The sequence below is a fragment of the Lissotriton helveticus genome, chromosome 3_1, assembly GCF_964261635.1.
Source record: "Lissotriton helveticus chromosome 3_1, aLisHel1.1, whole genome shotgun sequence".
Classification (NCBI taxonomy): Eukaryota; Metazoa; Chordata; class Amphibia; order Caudata; family Salamandridae; genus Lissotriton; species Lissotriton helveticus.
This window is the reverse complement of record NC_136061.1, coordinates 877271922-877291820: the sequence shown is the minus strand read 5'-3', so window position 1 is coordinate 877291820 and position 19899 is coordinate 877271922. Positions and strand designations below refer to the sequence as shown.

Sequence of the window (19899 nt, the reverse complement as noted above, 5' to 3'; positions counted from 1 at the left end):
CTGAACAAGCACTTGTAGTGCACTCTTCCGACCCACACAGAGGGATGCATTCTTGCTGTTGTGTGAGCTGCTCGAAGGACTCCATTGCCCAGAAATGTGTCTTGGCCTGCAAGGGTGGAGGAACAGGAGGGGCTGGACTGGACAGAAGCTTATAATGCTATTTTCTGACATGTGGCGTATTTCACGTGCGGGTGAAGACTGGGATCATCTGCACCAATCATTGTCCAGAAGAGACTGGCCTGGGTCAGCCCTATTGGCTCGTGCATAATCTGCATGGTATCTTTGTTTTACCTCTAATTTGATACCATTGTTGTATTCTCTGTGGACTGTTATCCCAATTGACTAGAGATTTGTAGCTGAACTTTGGTATGAAAACCCAGGAGGGGAGGGTTGACTGTGATTATTATCCTAGACTTTCTCCACATTGTGGAGTGGTGTGGCTCACTGGTTAGAGGCGGCAGACCCGGAAGCAGAGGATTGCCCGGGACCAGGGTTCAATTCCCGACGCGGCAGGGTTGTGGACCATGGACTCGATAATTCTCGCCTTGGTGCCTACTCTAACCAGGGATCATACTCGTTAACTCTGGGCATTAGCGTGCCTCATCTCCACAACGGCCCCCCACATACGCTGGGGATGCCTGGTTTCACCTTGGAGATACCCAGTAGGGACCATCTCACAGGGAAAGCCAGGACGGGTTCCCCAGCGGTCTACAGCGCTGAGATACCCCATGGGGTGATACATGCGCTTTACAAAACATCATTACATTTACATTTGTGTTGTTTAGTTAGGGCTTAACTACAGAGGCACTTTCTGTTACATTGTCTTTATCGGGTGAATAAACATGCAGATATGGGCAAGTCGAAAAATAGTTCAAAACCAGACGGCGAGCAAAAAAGTACCACTCTGAATGACTCTCAATAGATCATTGTGATGATGCTTCTTTCCCGCATAATAGACAGGAATTTAACTGGGCATCATAGGAAGTTCCTGAAGTAAAAATACCACTTCAGTGTGACCCAGCTGCTCTTGATCATGACCATAATAGTGATGTTGGCCCCATAGTGAAAAGAAAAAGTAGGCCAAGGAGACCTGTAGTTCAGCCTGAAACTTTAGCTGAACAACATCCACTTTCTCATTTGGTTATGGGTGATGTGGGCTCCCCAGGAGGGGGGAGGCCGTGACTGGGATCTTTTCTTTGATAAATTTAAATATGATATTGAGTCTTGTGTCTGCCCATTGGTAGACCATCTGGGTTGATTGGAAAATGTAATTGCAAAATTAACTGCCTCTGTGGCAACACACGATTGCGGAGCTTGAAATACTACACATCCATTGCTCACAGCGATTTAAGACTTCAATTCACAACACTCCATTAGTTGGACCCCCCTCGAAAGTGTGTTCTAACCTACCACCCGTTTTAATGCCCATACTTAATTGTCAAGATAACTGTAGATACCCACGATGTGAAAAAACACAGGTTCCGAGACCCCATCGTCACGCTATACATGAGCAGCAACCATCCTATCATCAATTTAATATTCCATCTGATGCGTGTGCAGATCTTGGCACCGAGCAAAATTGTACTGTGCAATGGAAGAATAAGGTGTGCCATTGCAGCATATCTTGCCCGCAGTGACCTTTACCACTTTTTCTGCTAACGCATCAATGTACTGTGCATCTATGGCAGACATTGATACCCTGTAGTCTGTACAATTAGTTCCAAGGTTGTACGTGAAGAACACAATGCCACTGTTTTCCTTTCTTTCTGTGATTGTTAGGAGACACTTCATTTTAGCTAGACGAAGCCAAATGAGCTGCTCTGTGCCTCTGCCACCATTTGATAGGAATAGTACTTTAATATATATATATATAAACAGCCTTCATGCTAAAGCTTTTTGAGAGGTGCATTTACATGCTGAGAGTTCTCATGGAAGTGCTGCAGAAAGCAGGTATTTGAAGGTGTTTACCACTTCAAGGTCTAAAGGAAAATTAAGTTGACTCCAACATGGGTAAAAGAACAGCTCAGGTCTGTCTGCGGCCTGTGTAACTTAACTTGTACAAGAAATTATTTAATAAGCGTTTATCTTACGTTGATGACAATTCCCTCACAGGTGATGATTTAAACACACTTGGCCAGAGTAGATCACATATATTTTGAGTATTTGCTGAACATGGCTATAAATTAAATTAAAAAGAAATCTAAAATTACTTTTCCTAAGATCCTATTTTTAGGATATGAATGATCAAATGAAGGCAGATGTCTTCCCCCACACTCCTTGCAGAAGAGTGCTCTTCTCCAACCACCAAATACATGAATTCACTTTTAGACTTCTTAAATTTTGGTAAAACATACATACCAGATTGCGCACAGTGGGTTAAACTGTTGTACGATTTAATTCATTCAGATTTTTCAAAGAAATATTGGACTACAGAACATACTACTGTTCTTAGAACATTGCAAACAGACATGCTTGCATCCAAACACTTGTATAAACAAAACTAATTTAGTCATCTGCAGAATTGTGGGTTCTACTGGTAATGCATATGTCACCATTAATGATGGTGAAACAGTGCTGATTACATATAAATCACATTTATATTCTAATGCTGAATAGCATTTGGCAACAATTGAAAAAATTCCGTTTCAGTTCAAACAGCTGTTAAACCATCAAAGTGTTTGTGTACAAGTTGTAGAGAATTTACTGTGAGATGAACCTGTCAAGGCGACAGTTCAGATAGTCTTAGTAGCTGTGATTACTCATTCAAATACAAGAATAGAGGATGACATTTTGGCTGAGGTCACTGCTTCGGCTAGTGGCATGCCTCTACGTGAACATTTTCCAACAAAATACTCCTTTCCAGTTCCCAACATATTCCATTTATTCACATTCCTGGGTTGAATGATCAAGTGATACCCAACCAGGACCGCAGGTTAGAGCTAATAATTGCTGCATATGAAGGATGAGCATATGCGCATGCTGGTGTGGCGGCCACAGTTTTTTTATTACAGAAACGCTATTGGTGGCAGGGCCTTTATAAATACACTAAACAACATGTCCTTCGCTGTGACATTTGCCAACAAATTAAAATTCCACGCTGTGTGCCCACAGCAGACATCTCTTCTAGTTTCTAATAAATCCCTAAATTGTGTCTATTTGGACCATTGCGGACCACTCCATTCCAATGGTATGTTTACATTTCTTTTATTGGCTGTTGATTCATGTTATCGATTTCTGTGAGTGTGGCCACAGTGATCGATTGATGCTCAAAACGTTATTAATGATGATGAACTTGCACTTGTTTCTACTACGGCACCAAACAATGAAATTATATATTATCAACTACCTTTGGAGTTACCAAAGCGCTCTCCTTTGCCTAAGGAGGTTCCTGTTTTTGTTCGGACTGACTTCGGTTATATTGCCGATAGTAATGATTTGTTTTCTAGATTCTTTACAGCCTTCCTTCTCTGGGTTTAAACAGTCTTATCTGATTCCATGATACTACATGTGGATTTTCTTTTCCTTAGTTCTTCTCTTCATCTGGATTGGTTTGCGACAGTATTTTTCTGTTGATTAATTGAAACTATCTCCCAGATCATTCTTCCCCAGAACAGGTAGCTGAAGTACTTACTCCCCATTCTTCCTGACAGAAGGTCCAAATATACATGTCCCTTATGCACATTACTGCATTTCCTATCCTTGAGGACACTGTTTGAGATAAAGTTCCATATAAAATTATTGGCCCCACAAAAACTTTACACATTCCATTTGTTTTTAAGATTGCTCTGGACGATTTTGTTACATGACGAACGATTGCTGATGAATGGGACATTGTGGCTTTATCAAACATGTTATCTGAATTAGAATCCTATACAATAGTCTAAAATTAGGATTTTGTTTTGCTACCATCATTCTGCTCATCATTATTTACACAGGGCTAGTACACCACATGCTCTTTTTAACTATACACACTGGGAACACTGCCTAACACCACCTGTAGGGCGTCTTCAACAGTATTTGAATACATTTGCTTACTTTACTAGTCATGTCCCCACCGAAACTGTTTCTTTTTATTTGAAGCTGACACCTTCACAGGCGATGAAAAACATGCGGACACAAATAAAATTAATTTATTTGAATTCTTTTATTTAAAAATTGACCATTCAGCGCTATGAATATTAGAAAAAACAATATTGATTAGAAAACATTTGGGGTACAAAGGTTTGGCAGGTCCAGGGCAGTGATACCTTACTTAGGGCTTGTGTAATCCCTTGACAAATTATATTTTTAACAAATCAATACAACAGACTATGGGGCTGATTACGAGTTTGGTGAATTGGGGAGAGGGGTTGGCCTAACGGCTAAGGCGCTCGACCTCGGACCTGGGGATCTGGGTTCGAGTCTCGGTAACGACGCCAAAAACCCCCTGTGATTCTGGGCAAATCACTTAATCTCCCCATGCCTAAAAAAATGAAAGTGTGTCCTCATGTAACGTAACTGGTGCTATGTAAAGCGCTCTGATAACTGATTCGGTTCGGTTCTAGTTCGCGCTATATAAAACTCCGAAAAAATAAATAAATGGGAGACTCTGTCATAAACATGACGCATATCCCGTCCGCCAAAATACAAGTTCTATAGGACATAATGGAATTATAATTTGGTGGACGGGAAATCTGTCACATTTGTGATGGAGTAAACCTGTCTGCCAAACCCTTAAACAGGTGTGTCTTGTTCTAGCTAATATTAAGAATTTAAACACACAGAGCATTCCTCAGGTTGCACAATTTTCTAAATGGCAGAAGTACATTAATATTATAGAAGAGAAACTTAATTAAATGGTGTAGAATGGTACATACAACTCTTCACTTTCCTGTTCATATGGGTGGTTAGTATGGCCTCTTGACACTAATGGCAGCACTGCACATTTTTTACACCCCTCTAAGAGTTTTAAAGCTATCACACCAGACCCTAGATATGCCCAGTCACAATACTCAGGTATAGTAACTACCTAGAGTGCAGGTAAGGTGTACCAGCAATGGATAGAATATTCCACATTGTCCGCTGTTAAGCAAAATCTATCCCTTCTTTCCCACAACATGGATTTGCAAAATGTTTTCATAGGTACAAAATATCCACGTTCTAAACATTTCATGTATGCTATTCATAATGAACTTTGGAAAATTTTACAACATAAACTTCCTGAAAGGTTGCGACAAATTGATCAAGAAAATTCCGAAATAATAATGGCATAACTACATTGTTGACTCCTATTTATTCATTTAATATTATTGTATCATCTGCATTTGATATCATACAAAATAGCATGTCTGCTCTTTTACATGGTCAAAGTCAATTAAGGTACAGTTTATTTTATTTCTTTTATTTGTGTAATTTGTATAGTGCACAAGGTGTCTCAGCGCTGAAAAGACAGTAGAGCAGACTGTTGGAATGAGTAACTACTGATTGAAAAGCCAAGTTTTTACTTATTGCTTTCTAATGGAAGTTACTTGATTCTGACTGACTAAGGTTACTGTGGAATGAAGCCAGGTATCCCTTACATTGTAACAGTTCAAAGGTCATGACTTGCTTTATAAATGTACTCAATCCACCTACTCATGGCTTGAGAACATTTCTTTGGGCGAACAATCCCTATTTCTAATATTAACTTTGATTGGTTAAGCTGACTAAAAACCTTATTGTTTCAAGAGGACCTGTCATTAACATCTGCCTGAGAAACTTTTGATCTCCAAGTTGTGATGTCTTCCTCAGAAGTACAGTCAGTGTTGTGCTGTAATTAGCAGCTACATTTTGATGAACTTGTGCACCACTTTTTGGATGCTTCAAACACTGCTGGTGCTGTATACTTTTTAATAATGATTGCTTCTGGATTTGTTTCGGCATTTCAGACTGTACTTGGAATGGTTTGGTCTTTTATACACTCACTCTTTTCCAGTATATTAGGAGGCATTTCATGGTATTATTCCTGTTGATTGATGTTTTGGTTCCATTTCTGTCTTTCTGCAATGAATGTTCCACAGCAAGGCCTAATGGTGATGGAATTACCACACGTCCATCTGTGCATGTTGCAGCACTTTGGATTCTTTTTCTTACTGGGTTTAAACAGCAACTGGTCTTTGGCTTTCTGGTCTCTGTGGTTTCAGAGTGTAAAAGCCTGTTTTTAGCTGCATCTGGTGCTCTTTTGAAAGTGTACTAAACAAATGCCTCGCTTGCAGTTGTTGCAAACTACAGACATAGATCTGCTTGTGTAGCCATAGAGGGTGCATCTCCACTGCTGTCCTGTGTTGCTACTGTTGCTTCAAAATGCTTATTATGAGATGCCCATGGCAGATTGGATAGATGCTTCTACTCCAGGATCTATGGTGTCTGGCTCTTTGTCTAGGGCTACATGTCAGACCGCGCTCTCGGGTTCTGCCGATGAGGTTGTGTGAGGATGAAGGATGTATGCCCGCCTGACTCGGGAGGACTTACCCAAGATCCGCTGCTTGGCTGATTTGAACGTATCACCATCGAAACAAAGGAAGGACAAACAGTGGGGGTGGAGATAAAATCAAAGACAGGAAAAAGGTCGGATGGACTTCAGCTCTAGGAGAGGAAGGAAGAAGAAGAGTAAGATCCTTCATCACCTATTCAGAAGATGTGGAGACTATGGAGAAGAGGAGTGCTTCCAGCGAGGACCAACACCTCGACAAAGACAAACAGCAAGGACTCGCTGAGTGATCCTGGCATTTGAAGCAGCAGGACAAATTGTGAAACAACAAGGGAGCCAAGGACCCTGCCGGATAGACACTTCACCCGACCAAGCTCCAGGAGGAGTGTGGCTCACCAAGGTGCGCAACCGTATGCGGTTTTGGAGGGCGAAGAGTGGGGAGGTAACAGGAGGGCATTCTACCAGATAAAAAATACTGAAACGAGATTTGCCTGTACTGAGCAGGATAATTGGGGAAAGAACACCTTGATATTTTCAAGCACTATAATTGGGAAAAAGAGCACTTTGGCATTTTCTAAGTATGATAATTGTGAGAAAAGCACATTGACAATTTTCTCAGCACCACAAAAAGAGAACAAAGGCTATCATCTGAATCATAGTATTGTATCAGTTCTGAGCACCTCATCAGAAATAAGAATATCCATGATATTGCAGGAGTTATAGAGTTGTGCACGATAACAGAAATAAGGGTCTTGCGTAATAAACAGCAAGTAGCAAATCTTCCTCATGACTTTTGCGGAATCCCTACAAGAGGTGGAACTGAAAGGTTGTGTTTTTTCCCATTCTTTGGTGGCGAGAGTAAGAGAACACAAATAGGGAGGAAATATAGATTATCAGAGCAAGTCAGAGAAAATAGAAGTACTACTTTTATAAGGTTAGAAAAAGAACCCCATTGAGAGCATAACACTTACCTATGGTTTGGTTTTCTCTTCAGGGAACCGGTGGGAGAACCTCAGGACCAACCTAGAAGAGAGAAGAAAAACATCAAGTCATACTCCTGAAACATCAGAACTGTCCTTATCCTGAAAAGTGTGTATACCTATCTATACAGTATTTCATAAATAAACGCATTTAATTGTACTAAGTGTAAAGTATTGTTTCTGCCAAGCAATAGGTTGGTACTGACCAAGTTGGTTCTTTGGAATTTGCTATCCAGGCTATTGTGGATCTGTCCCCTGCAGATACAGGCTCCTTTCAAAGCTACCGTCCTGTGGTACGGACACCTCATTGACTATTTTAATTCAGCATTTTTCTTTAATGATTTGATTATTTTTTTATCAGTTTGTGGGGTTTTTGCATTGCCATTTTTGATGGCTTTTATTGTGCTTATATGAATAAAGTTTTGTATTATATATAGTAGCTAGCTTTTACTGAATAATTATTCTTCATGACCAAAGGGAGGGTGCCAAGTGGCTGACCTGTATTTTCCATTTTAGATTCATCTCCTTAGATTGACATCTCTTTCTCATTGTGCCTTTTGCCACACTTTCTGCTAATGTGTGAATGTGCCATATGTGCATCTCTGACAGGCACTGAGGCCCCATAGTCTATACAGTTTATTCCAGGGTCATACATGAAGAACACATTGCGACTATTTTCAGTTCTTTCTGTGCTAATTAGAGATACTTCATTTTAGCTGGACGAAACCAAACGAGCTGCGCTGCACCTCTGCCAATGTTTGATAAGAACAGTACTTTATTATATAAACAGCATTCATGCTAAGCATTTCTGTGCTGGAAATTATCACCGAACCGCTGCAGACTGTGACTGAGATGCAGCCCTGCAGGCCTTCTGACTCTGACCTCGATCCTACTGGACCTTCTTAGAAATCCCTTACAAGAGACTGAATAGTCATCAATTGTAAATTTCCAGCTTTAGCACAGCATCTTCTTTACCAGAACCATTTAGTTCAAAGGAATAAGGAACACATCCGTCTTATAACCCTGAGGTTTTTTACAAGCATTTGCAGTGTACGCAACAAAACAATTCTTGTTTTATATAGGAGTCCAGGTACCAACTTACGACCATTTTTCTCCACTATCTGATCTGAGGAACTGTAGGAAGCTGACCCTGAATATGGTTTACCACTAGGTGGTAATACCTTGCACAGAACCCAGAGATTCGCTTGAAGACACACTGCTTTGCAGGTAAGTATAGCGGCGGCAGGACTGAAGCCTTAGATTTTTAGTCAAGTGCAGGCAGGGCCAAAAGGCAGCACCAAACATACACCACCAGTAGCACAGTGGTGGCTGGGTGCAAGATGCAAACATGGTGTCGGGCGCCAATGAAATTCAATGGAGAAACTCAGTTTAGAAAACAGGCTGCTGGTGATGATCTGGAGGCTGCACAAAGGAAACCAGTGAAAGCAGAGGTTAGTTGGGATGCTGTAGGTCATAGGAACACCATCATTTGAGCTCCTCAGGGCCCAGGGGCTTTGAGTGCAGGGGTGCCCTTTAATGTCAGGGTTCTCTTACCGAAGCCGGTCTCGGTTGGGGGGAGCCTTTGGATTCACACTGCAGGCATTGTCGTCCAGTACAGGAGGGGTCAGTCTATGAAGGACTTGGACTCAGGATCTCTGGGGAACATTTTCTGGATCAGTGGGCCACCTAAGCACAGGCCGGAGGTGTTGGGTGCAGAGTGGTAGGGGATTGCGGATCCAAAGAGCAGCAGAGTCCTCTGTATAAGTTTCTTGCAGACAGAGTTGCTATCCTCTGGAGTTCTGGTATTTCCCGAAGGCAGACAGTCCTCCCAGGGGTTGTGGAGGTCGCTGGCTGCATGACAGGCCAGTATGGCTAGGGGTCAAGTCAGTGGGCATTGACAGTCTTGTCTGCATGGCGTCTTCTTTGTCCTTCTTCTTCCAAGGTCTCAGGGAGCAAAATAAATACTAGATTTATGGGCATTTTAAATGGAGTGACAAGTAGGGCCAATAGGCACCTTACCTGGGGTGTCTAAACCCTCAATTATGCCACCCTTTAGTGTGAGAGAGCATAGTCCTAGCCCTGATTAGAGGAGTTCCACCATCTTCAAGATGGTGGGGACTGAATAATGTGCTTCACCTGCCACCTGCACCTTACGGGTGGAGTTGGCAGAGGTGGCACACCTCTTATTCTTCCTAAAGTGGAGGTCTAAACCAGGGGCTGCCGTCTGCTGCTTACAGCAGAGGCTGAAGGTTGCATTACAAAGGCAGCAGGCCTTTAAAGCTTACCTCTTGAGTACAGTGCACACCTTTGGGGAGCAGGTGTGACATCTCTGCCCAGGATGTGCTTTGTTTGTCCCAGAAAGCGGAGGCTCTCGACACAGGGGTCCAGAAACATGTCTGGTGGTGGAAGGCTGCCTAAAGCCAGTCTGTGACAAACCAGGGTTGGTAGGTTTTCAGGTGCCCTCTAAGTATGTGTGTTGTTTAAGTACTCACATTTAGTTTTTGTAAGTCTCCACATTGTTGTAGTCATTGGCAAAATGTATGTCTTTTTTCCATTGTTGTACTATGCTATGCGTCACTATGAGTCAACTCCAAATGTTCCGTGGCTATAAATGTGACGTCATTCGAACTGTCAGGTCAGATATCGTTACCCTTTTGACCTGGTCAGTCCATTTCCCTTTTGTCTCCTGTGGGCCTTTACTTCTTTGTATCTACATTAAATGTTCCTTCTAATCAACTCAACCGAGTCATTCTTCTTTCTGCAACAACGTGTTTCAATAAACCTCACCCTGGCATCAGTGTGGGTTTATTGAGAGTAGTTTCTTACTAAACACTCCTGGGTTCAGAGAAGCCCTCTTGATGCTTGGGAACTCAAGTTGTTGAGTTTCCAACCTATGCACTCTCAATGGCTACCTTGGCACTTACAATATCTAAGAAGAGACTTAAATATTGAAGGGGCATATCTGCTCATGCAGATATGCCCACACCTATGATATAGTGCACCCTGCCTTAGGGTTGTAAGGCCTACTAGAAGGGTGACTTACCTATACCTTAGGCAGTGCTATTTGGCAATGCACTCAGGTAGTGAGTCATGTCGACTTTGTTTGCTTGCACCAGAGCATGCAAGATGCTGTGGCCATCTGCATGGCCTAGTTGAGGGGTCTCTAGGGGACCCTCTTCAGTCCCAATGCTCTAGGAATCCAGTTACCACTTACTAAGGACATATAAGGGGCCTGAAGAACCAATTGAGGAACAGGTTTAGTGAAGAAGCAATGGCACAGGAGACCATGTTGGCAGGGACTCTGTATACTACCGTCAAAACCTCATAATTTTCCAGGCATAAAGTGGGGGCTAACATGTCAAAAAAGGCACTTTCTTACAGGAACAAACAGGCACATGCATCAAAGGATTTTGCGATCGCAAGCGGTGCGAATCGCAAAAATCGGCCGTTTGCGATCGCAAAATCTGCTTTTGGAATGCATGAAGGGTGAAGGCCCACGCAATTTGAGAATTCGCAAATATTTGCGAATTCTCAAATTGCGATTGCATTTAAGGAATCGCATTTTGCGATTCCTTAAATGCAATGCATGAAACTTTAAAAAATTTCAATTTCGCAATTAGGGGGAGCAAATTACCATGAGGTTGAACCTCATGGTAATTTGCGAAAACTTTGAAAAACTGCACTTTGTGCATTTTTTAAAGTTTCATGTTGTGCACACACATGCCCTTAGGGCATGTGTGTGCACAACATCTGTGTACAGATTGATTTCAGGGGTGCAACAGGGTGTCCTATGGACGCCCCTGCACCCTTGAAATCGCATTCTCAATTTGCGATTCGCTAATTGCTAATCGCAAATTGGGAATGTCTTCCCATTCATTCCTATGGGCCTCTAGGCCCATAGGAATGAATGGGGAGGTATTCCTTAATTGCGAGTCGCAATTAAGGAATATTAAGAAATCGCAATTTATTTAGCGATTTCTTGATGCATTGCATTTTGCAATTCCTTAATTGCGATTCCTTATTTTTCGCAATTTAGGAATTGCAAAATGCAATATTGATGCATGTGCCTGATAGACGGTTGATGTTATTGTATCAACTGGGAATGCCTGCTCCACCAATGGAAATACACTAACATCTTATGTGTGGCCACCCAAGTTAGATGTCTACAATTGAACTGCTGGGATATTTCCGGCATAGATCCAAAGCTATCATGGTCTTTGAATTCTGCCTCACAGAATTGGACAGCAAAAGATTATAGATAGAAGATTCAGAGGGAAAGGTGTTTAATAAGGGAAAAATTGTAGAGCACTTAATGAGAGGATTAGAGATAGGTGAAAGGTTAAGAAGGTATTGGTTGAGAGAGGGAAGTAAAAGAGTATACTGGGTTTTGAAAGCATTAGGAAGGGAGAATCGTGATTGAAGAGCAGGAAAGGATAAAGGAGTTAGATTCTTTACGAGTTGGGAAACCTCTAGAATACCAAGATTACCAATAAATGGGACGATTTTTGATTTGCAAAGATTTACTATGCCAGATAGTTTGTTCGGATAATGAAGTTGAAAAGGGATAAGAAGAGGGCAAGAGAGGCTTTAAAATCTTACAGGTATGGGCTATGACAAAAGGGCGTAAGGAAGAGATAGAGCGGGTAAAAGCGAGGAGTTTGTGAAAATCGAAAAGAGAGACAAGAAACTTTTCTATGGATAACCACACTGGAAGATAAGCAAATAGATTGGGGGAGATCCAGCGAGAGGCTTGCTTAAGGGAGAAAGCATAATGATAAGTTTTGAAATCAGGGAATTTAAGACCTCCATGGTATTTATCTTTTTTCAGCATGGACAAACCTATACGAGGACATACATTATTCCAGAGAAATTTCACTAAAAGTGAGTAAATTTTCTTGAAATAATAAGCAGGAATATGTGCAGGTATCATAGAAAGGGAGTAAAGAATTAAAGGAGTGAGCATCATCTTAATAGAGTCTGGTCGACCTCACCAAGAAAGAAAACGAGAATGTCATTGGGTATTGGAGTCGGATAACGTTTTGGTAATGTGATTGAAATTCAATTTAAGGGTGTCGGGGATTTTCGATGAAAACCATAAACCTAAATACTTTATCTTAGAAGGTTGCAGGGAAAAGCCAGTGTGAAGAATAGAATGTTTAAGACATAAAACAATAAGGGGCAGGACTTCACAATTATCAGGGTTAAGGCGATAACCAGATACACCGGAAATAATGTCAACCTGGTGTAAAAAGGGAGGGAGTGAAGTATCTGGATTGGAACAATACAGAAGGATATCGTCCACGTACACAGGCATTTTAACCTGTTGAGGGCTGAGCTGAAAGCCGGTGATCTGAACGTCCTGTCTAATGTTAGTTAAAAAGAGTTCCAATGCCACTATAAATAAAAGGGGCGATAAGGGACAGCCCTGCCGGACCCCCCTAATAAGAGAAAAATAGGATGAAACTTTCCCATTAAAAAAATAGAAGCCTTGGGGTCAGAATACAAGAGGGAAATCAAAGAAATCAATTTAGGAGGACAGCCAATCCATTTTAAAGCCTGAAAAAGAAAATCCCATCAAATCCTATCAAACATCTTTTCGGTGTCTAAGGCTAAAGCAGCAAGAGGGTGGTCTAAGGAAGAGGCCTTAGTAAGGACATTAAAAAAGACTCTGGAATTGTTAGAAGATAAATGCCCTTTAACAAAACCAGATTGTTCCGGACCAATGAGGTGAGGTAAAATAGGGTCAATCCGTAAAGCTAGAAGTTTTGCAGAAATCTTATAATCAGTGCTGACTAAAGAGATGGGGCAATAGTTTTTGCACTGGGAGGGATCTTTGTTCTCTTTTGGGATTAAGCAGATCATGGCTTCTTGAAAAGTGCCCTGCGAAGAACCATGCAGGATGAAGGAATTAAAGAGAAGAAGGTGTGGAAGGCGAAGTTTGGAAAAATATTCCTAAAATTCAATCGTAAACCCATGAGGTCCAGGAGCTTTACCCCAACGTAAGTTCGAAATAGCATGAGTTAGTTCGGCTAAAGTGATATTAATTTCTAAGGAGTCAAAATCAATGTCGGCGGATGGAGGAGGGATGGATTGAAAATATGAACAGAGCTCACACAAGGTTGGTTGAGATTCAGGGGAATATACATGTTTATAAAAGGAAACAAATTCATTTAAAATATCTTCATCTTTAAAAAGGGGAGTACCAGCAGAATTTTGTAAAGATTCTATTCTAGTTCTGTCACGCCTTACTTTTAATTAATTAGTTAATAACTTCCCCATCTTGTTTTGACCCCATAATAGCGAGCATTACTCTTCAAAAGATAGGAGGTAGCAGTTTCTGTAGATAGTCGATTAAAAGTAAGTTTAGCCTCGAGGAGAGGTTTTAACAAAGAGTCCGTTTTTTTTGTGATAGTAGGCGCATTCTAATTGTTTCATTTTAGAGAGTAACTGAGTGGTTTGCTTCTCAGATTCTTTTTTTTTCTGGGAAACAAAGTTAATTATGAAGCCTCTCACAGCGGATTTAAAGGAGTCCCCAATCATGGCAGGGGAGGAGTCTGGGGTTGTGTTAATGACAAACAAAAGAACTGAATCGGCAAGTGAAATCAGGGTCCGTAAGTAACAAGTTATTGAAACGCCACCTACCAGCACCAGGGACAAAGGGTAGCAGATCAAAATCAACAAAAACTGGGGCATGATCAGATATTAAAATAGAACCTTTCTAAGACTGGGTAACATGTTGAGCTAAGGACTTACTTAAAAAGAAGTAATCAATACGAGACTGTGAGTGATGTGAGGGCGAGTAATAACTATATTCTCAAAATCCGGGTGACATGATCTCCAGATGTCAACTAAAGATTTACGACGAACGATGGAGGTAAATTGGGTGTGCATTTTAGTGTGAACAAACTAACTGGAGAATGTCTGTCTAAAATAGGATTGTGAATTTGATTGCAGTCACCTCCAAAAATGATATATTCATCTGCAAATGTAAGTAATTTATCAGATATTAAGGTCCAAAATGATTTATCAATAGAAACTGGGCAGTAAACATTAAAGATAACTAACAGTATCTTATCTATAAGCAATCTAACAATAATCCAACAACCTTCAGAATCAGAATCGTGATGAGTAACAGTAACATGAAACTTTTTATGACAGAGAATCACAACACCATTTTTCTCTCCGAAGGCAGGAGAGGAAAAAACATTGCCCACCTAACATTTTTTGAGTTTAGCAGCTTCAATATCAGACAAAAGCGATTCTTGTAGAAGAGCAATGTCAGAGTGTAACTTAGCTAAATGAGTTAGCAATCGTCGTCTCTTAATAGGATTATTTAAACCTTTAACATTGCAAGTTGTAACTCTGAATGTAACCAAAAAGAAAACACATAAGCAAACATTAAGCAAACAGTGTTGCAAACAATGTTAATGGTAAGAGAAAGCATTGGAAACGGAAGAAACAGTAAGGGAAGATAGCAAGGATAAGAGAGGCGAGGGAAGGTAAGAATAGAAGGAAGAGACAGAGGATCTGGAAGAAAACAGAATAAGAACAAAGAACAAGGAGACAGTACATGTCATATAAAAGTACTTGAGAACAAAGAGTATCAAACAAAAGACGACTGAAACACATACCTAAGACACAAAACGAGAGGTGGGGGATGGAGACACCAGAAAATGACGACAAAATCAGCAGAAACCAGCCGAACTCTTAAAGAATCAGAGGTAGAGCAGTACATGGAAGAGACCACAAGGGCGTATGTGATGAGGAGAAATTACACCTGAAAAGGGAAATGAAATGGGAAAGCAAGTGAAAAGAAGAGACCAGTATAATACAAGAGGGAATAATAAACAAGAAGTAAAACAAGGAGGGAAACATTGTATTATGAAAAGCGAACAACAACAATCAAGGAGAGCAACATAGACAAGATACATTCAAATAAAACAAGACAAATCGAGAGAAGCAAATCATGTAGGATTTGAAATGTCCAAGGTCGTAGCTCCTTGTTGATGAAGAAATTCTTGCAGACGTTTTGGATCTTAATACGACGTAGTCCTGTCTTTATAGGTGACCTTGAAAATTCAGGGATGAAGTAAACAATATCTGGCGTTGAGGGAGCGCAACTAAGGACGAACATCTAGAAATTGTTTGCGACGATCCGCTGTAACCTTGGCAACATCTTGAGAATAATAAAGACGGTGACCCTCCCCAAAAATTTGTTTTTGGGATTTAACTACAGACAGGACTTGCATATGGACAGTATATTGCAAGAAGAACATAATAACTCCACAAGGCTTAGTTGAGGACTTGGGACCCAGTCTATGAGCTCTCTGAATGTTGAGGGAAGAGATAGGAGACATTTCCAAACGTTTTGGCACAAAGGTCTGAAAGAACGTTATAGGATTGCGAGCCTTCGATGTTTTCTGGAAGACCGTAGATTCGGAGGTTGATCCTATGGTTTTGGTTTTCTAAATCTTTGGTATGCCTCTTGAGGAGAGAAATCTCAGATTCCAAAACAGTGATACGAGAGGAAGAGGACTAAAGAAGGTCAGTATTTTGTTCCACCACAGACACACAAGACTCCAATGAAGACCACTTTTTGTCTAAATTTTGCAGAGTTTTTTCGTGTCTTTAACGAAGGGTGTCAGTGCACGAATCTCCTTGAGAATAATATCCATGGCAGGTGAGGACGGGCTTACTGGAGACAGAGGGCTTTTGTTTTTGTTCGTTTTGAGGAAGCTTCAGGAGGTTTACTGGCCGGAAGCGTATTTGAAATGGCGCCCGGCGGTAGGTCAAGTTTTGATGAAGAAGACTCCTCCATATCGTAGAAAACAGATTCAGAATATGATTGTACAACAGACTTCATTTTTATGACCTAGCGCGTTCTCCAATAGGCAATTGTGCCACATCAGTCTAAAATGGATAGAAGGGGGCAATCTCCTCAAACATTTATTGAGGTTTGACCTTTGTAATTTTGTTGAAATGTTGGGAGGAGTTGAGAAAACAAATTGCTACCTTCACCTGTTGGGGGCAAGGAACAATTATAGATTATTGATTTATTTTAAGGTCCATGCATATGTATGTTCAGTCTGGGGAAACCAAGAAAAGCAGTTATAGTGATCACAATCTGAATTATCTATTAATATGCCTCCCATTTGCACCCTGATGCCTGAGAAGTGTTTGATTATTTTTTGCACAGTTTTTAAAGCTAACATAAATCTGATAAATCCGTTTTTATCTGCTGAAAACCCACCAATGTTTCAACTGTTGATGCTTTTGTTTCTCTGAAAAAAATGTATTAAAAAAAACTCTATTGAGGCATCCTAATCTCTTCATGCTCACTAAGTCTAGCTGGTTTAATAGGAAATTCTGGGAGGGAAACAGGCAGTTAAGAATACCTTTAAGTAATACACCCATAGTAAGGGAAGTTATAGCATTGCTAACTGTAGGGGTAAATACACATTACAAATAAAGAAAAGGAAAATAGATATGAGGGAGGAAACCTAGGACAAGTTAGTTAGTGCCTGTGTGTTGAACAATTCTAGAGATTTTTACAAAGTTGTATATACAAACAATGCCACCATGGGTTTAACTAATGGTCTTGGGACAAATATCAGATCTGATGCATGGGAAGAGAACTTCTCAGATTATTTACCAGATTGGCCCAGAAGAGGCAGAAACTCTGCCTGAAGAACAAGCTCATTTTCCTCTGGATATCATGTTTGAGCTACAAGACGTTGTGACTGCCTTTAACCAAAGTTCATCTAATAAAGCCCGTGGCCCTGACGGGGTCCCTATGGATCTGTATAAAGCAAATTCCGATTTATGGGCACCGGTAATAAATAAAGCCTTAAACTCTGCAATAGCTTCCCATCTTCCGTTATTGTGGCTACCAGCAGTTATTGTGCTCGTATTCATAGAGGACATGGGAATGATCCTCCCTTGTATTGGATCTGTTGTGAATGTTGTTGGGTGAATTGCATTACAAAAGAACTTGAACTTGATCAATGAGTCTGACTTGCTAACACTAGTCTAATGCAGCTTAAGGGAAGGGCTTGAAACACAGGAGAAGTGCCTCAATCCTTATTTGATTGTGGGCAAACATGCTGTTGCTCTGAAGGGGTCATTGTATCTCGCTTCTATTGTCCTTAGTAGTGCTTGAGACTGGCCCAACAAGTCAAAAGTATGGAGCATATTGCTTGCGATGAGTTAGGACCAAGGCATAGTGGAATTCCTATGAGCTCCGCATTTTGAAGTCAAGGCTTCAAAAACTTTTTTGAGCTGAAACAAGAAGTATGTCAGGGATGTGTTTTGGACATGACCTTTTGTATAACCTAGCCTATTTTACTTTCCTGGTTTTCTCTGAAAAGTATATGGTCAAAATTAATACTACCCCCATTCCCGCCTAACTTTATGCAGATAATGCAGTGCAAATGTCCCACCCATGGCTCGTCTCAAAGGGTTAATTAATACTTTTTAGAATTCATGCACAACCTCGAACTACAGAAAAATGCTTCAGAAACATACTGTATGACTTGTGAGGCAAACCCCAGTAATTTGAGAACGTTTTTCATTAAAGGCAAGCGGGTCTCATTTAGGAGTTAAATTTGACTCCCTTAACATATGGGCCCCTTGCCTTTCTAATATTTGAAGATGTTTGAAGTTCAACCAATTGGTGGGAGTTCCATTCAATTTTACCAAGAGTGTTGGGAATAACCCCGTAGGGGCTCTATTAAAATATATATGCGCAAATGTTTGCCAATTCTGACTTATAAGGCTGCAACCTGGGGCTGCAGTGAAGCTAAAAGATTGCAAACTGAATACATTAGATTCTGCAGGTGTTTATTAGGTCTATCTCTGAGCAACCCTCAATATTTTCTTTCTGACGAACCAGGTCTGAGTTATGTGGCAGATCAAATATAGGTTGCCCCATTGCTTCCGCTTTCAATCTGGTGTAACAAACAAGCCACTCTCAACTGGAAAGTAATAGAGGATTGACTCAAGTGCGATTAGGGCAAACAAATACTTGGCTGAGGCATATTAAGCAAGTCACCGACATTCTTGGTAGACCTGAATTATACACCTTGCCTCATCAAATCAACCACTGTCAAAAAAAAGAGATGGAAAAATGTAAGAAACCAATGATCTTACTATATGCCATGGTAGAAAAAACCCTGGAGGCAGAATCTGACATAATTTGAGTCAATAACCCTTGGGTAAGACGGCTATTAACTAGTTTTCAGCTATGTAGCAAGGGCTTTTTAAATGTAGATCTGCATTATTGTTTTTAAGTAATATTATATAATCATATTGTTTGTAAATCCATTGGATACTTTTTAATGTCTTCCATATACCTTTGTAAGTCATTGTTTTTTTAATTAATTGGACAGATCTTATTTGTAGTTTTTTTTTACCTGTGTTGTCATATATTATCATTCTAATATTTGTGCTTTTATGATGGTCTATGGCTAATTGAATATAGCTTTGTTGATGATGATGCATTCTCTACATCTGACCCTAAAACTGTAGCATTTGTTATTCAGATGGCAGTGACAGACCTATGCAATTCTAATACCAATGTCACTCATATAAAATCATACAAATTATTGTATAGCCAACAGCAGTGAAATTGATCTGATTCAGTGTGAATAATCAGGACTCAAAAGTATCAATAAATGTGCTTGCTTTTAAAAACATTTCTTATCTTTGTGACTATTAATATGAAGAGTTAAGCTGATTCTCACACCGCTGCTATCTGATTAAGGCTTCTTAAACAAAAATGCTTCCTTATTCTTCTTTCTGCACATGAAATGGCTCTTTGGGAGCCTCAGCATTGGGATGAATTTGGTACAAGTCTCGAGGACTAGCATTTTGGATGAATGCTGCTGGTGTAATTCTGCCATGCGCTATCAATCCTAGGTAGCTGGCATGTCAGCCGCATCTCAACAGTTCATTTAGATATTTGAGGACTCATGCCTTATAGGCCTTGTTCTCTCTGTTAAGGCTTCGTTCACTCATCTCCCTTGACCACTGCCCTCTAACTTCCAATGTACAAGACATTTCTCTTGGTCATTTACTCAGTTGAAATGGAGCTGAAAGCAGCTTTCCCCTTGGAATGCAATGCCGTAGGTGCTGACAACCTACCTGACCTGTAAATCCCTAGTATATGGTAGGGCATGTAAGTTTAGAGGCCCATTACATTTAATGTACTTAAGTGTGCACTGCAGTGTTGCCTGTTGTCATTTTAAAAGCAGTCTTGCTTTGCAGGCTGCTTTTAAAATACAATTATATGCAAATATACCTTTGGAGTTATTGGTACTGCCCAAAGCCTTAAACTACTTCATTTTTTACATATGTCACCACTAAGGTCTCCCCAATGTGTGCCAGGAGTAGGGTGCGTTGTAACTAAAGCAGGGACAATATAAAGGATGTTTTATAAGCCTTGTGAGGGATAAACTGCTAATTTTGTTTTTT

At 40.5% G+C, this 19899-nt stretch overlaps 1 long non-coding RNA gene across 1 annotated transcript in view; it reads right to left on the bottom strand.

Annotated features, from left to right (window-relative positions):
- LOC144824773 (uncharacterized) overlaps positions 1–19899 on the bottom strand; it is a 141299-nt gene that overhangs the window by 30398 nt on the left and 91002 nt on the right. The window contains exon 2 of the long non-coding RNA XR_013609110.1: positions 7420–7471. This is a non-coding gene — a long non-coding RNA (uncharacterized LOC144824773). The remainder of the gene's footprint in view (positions 1–7419; positions 7472–19899) is intronic.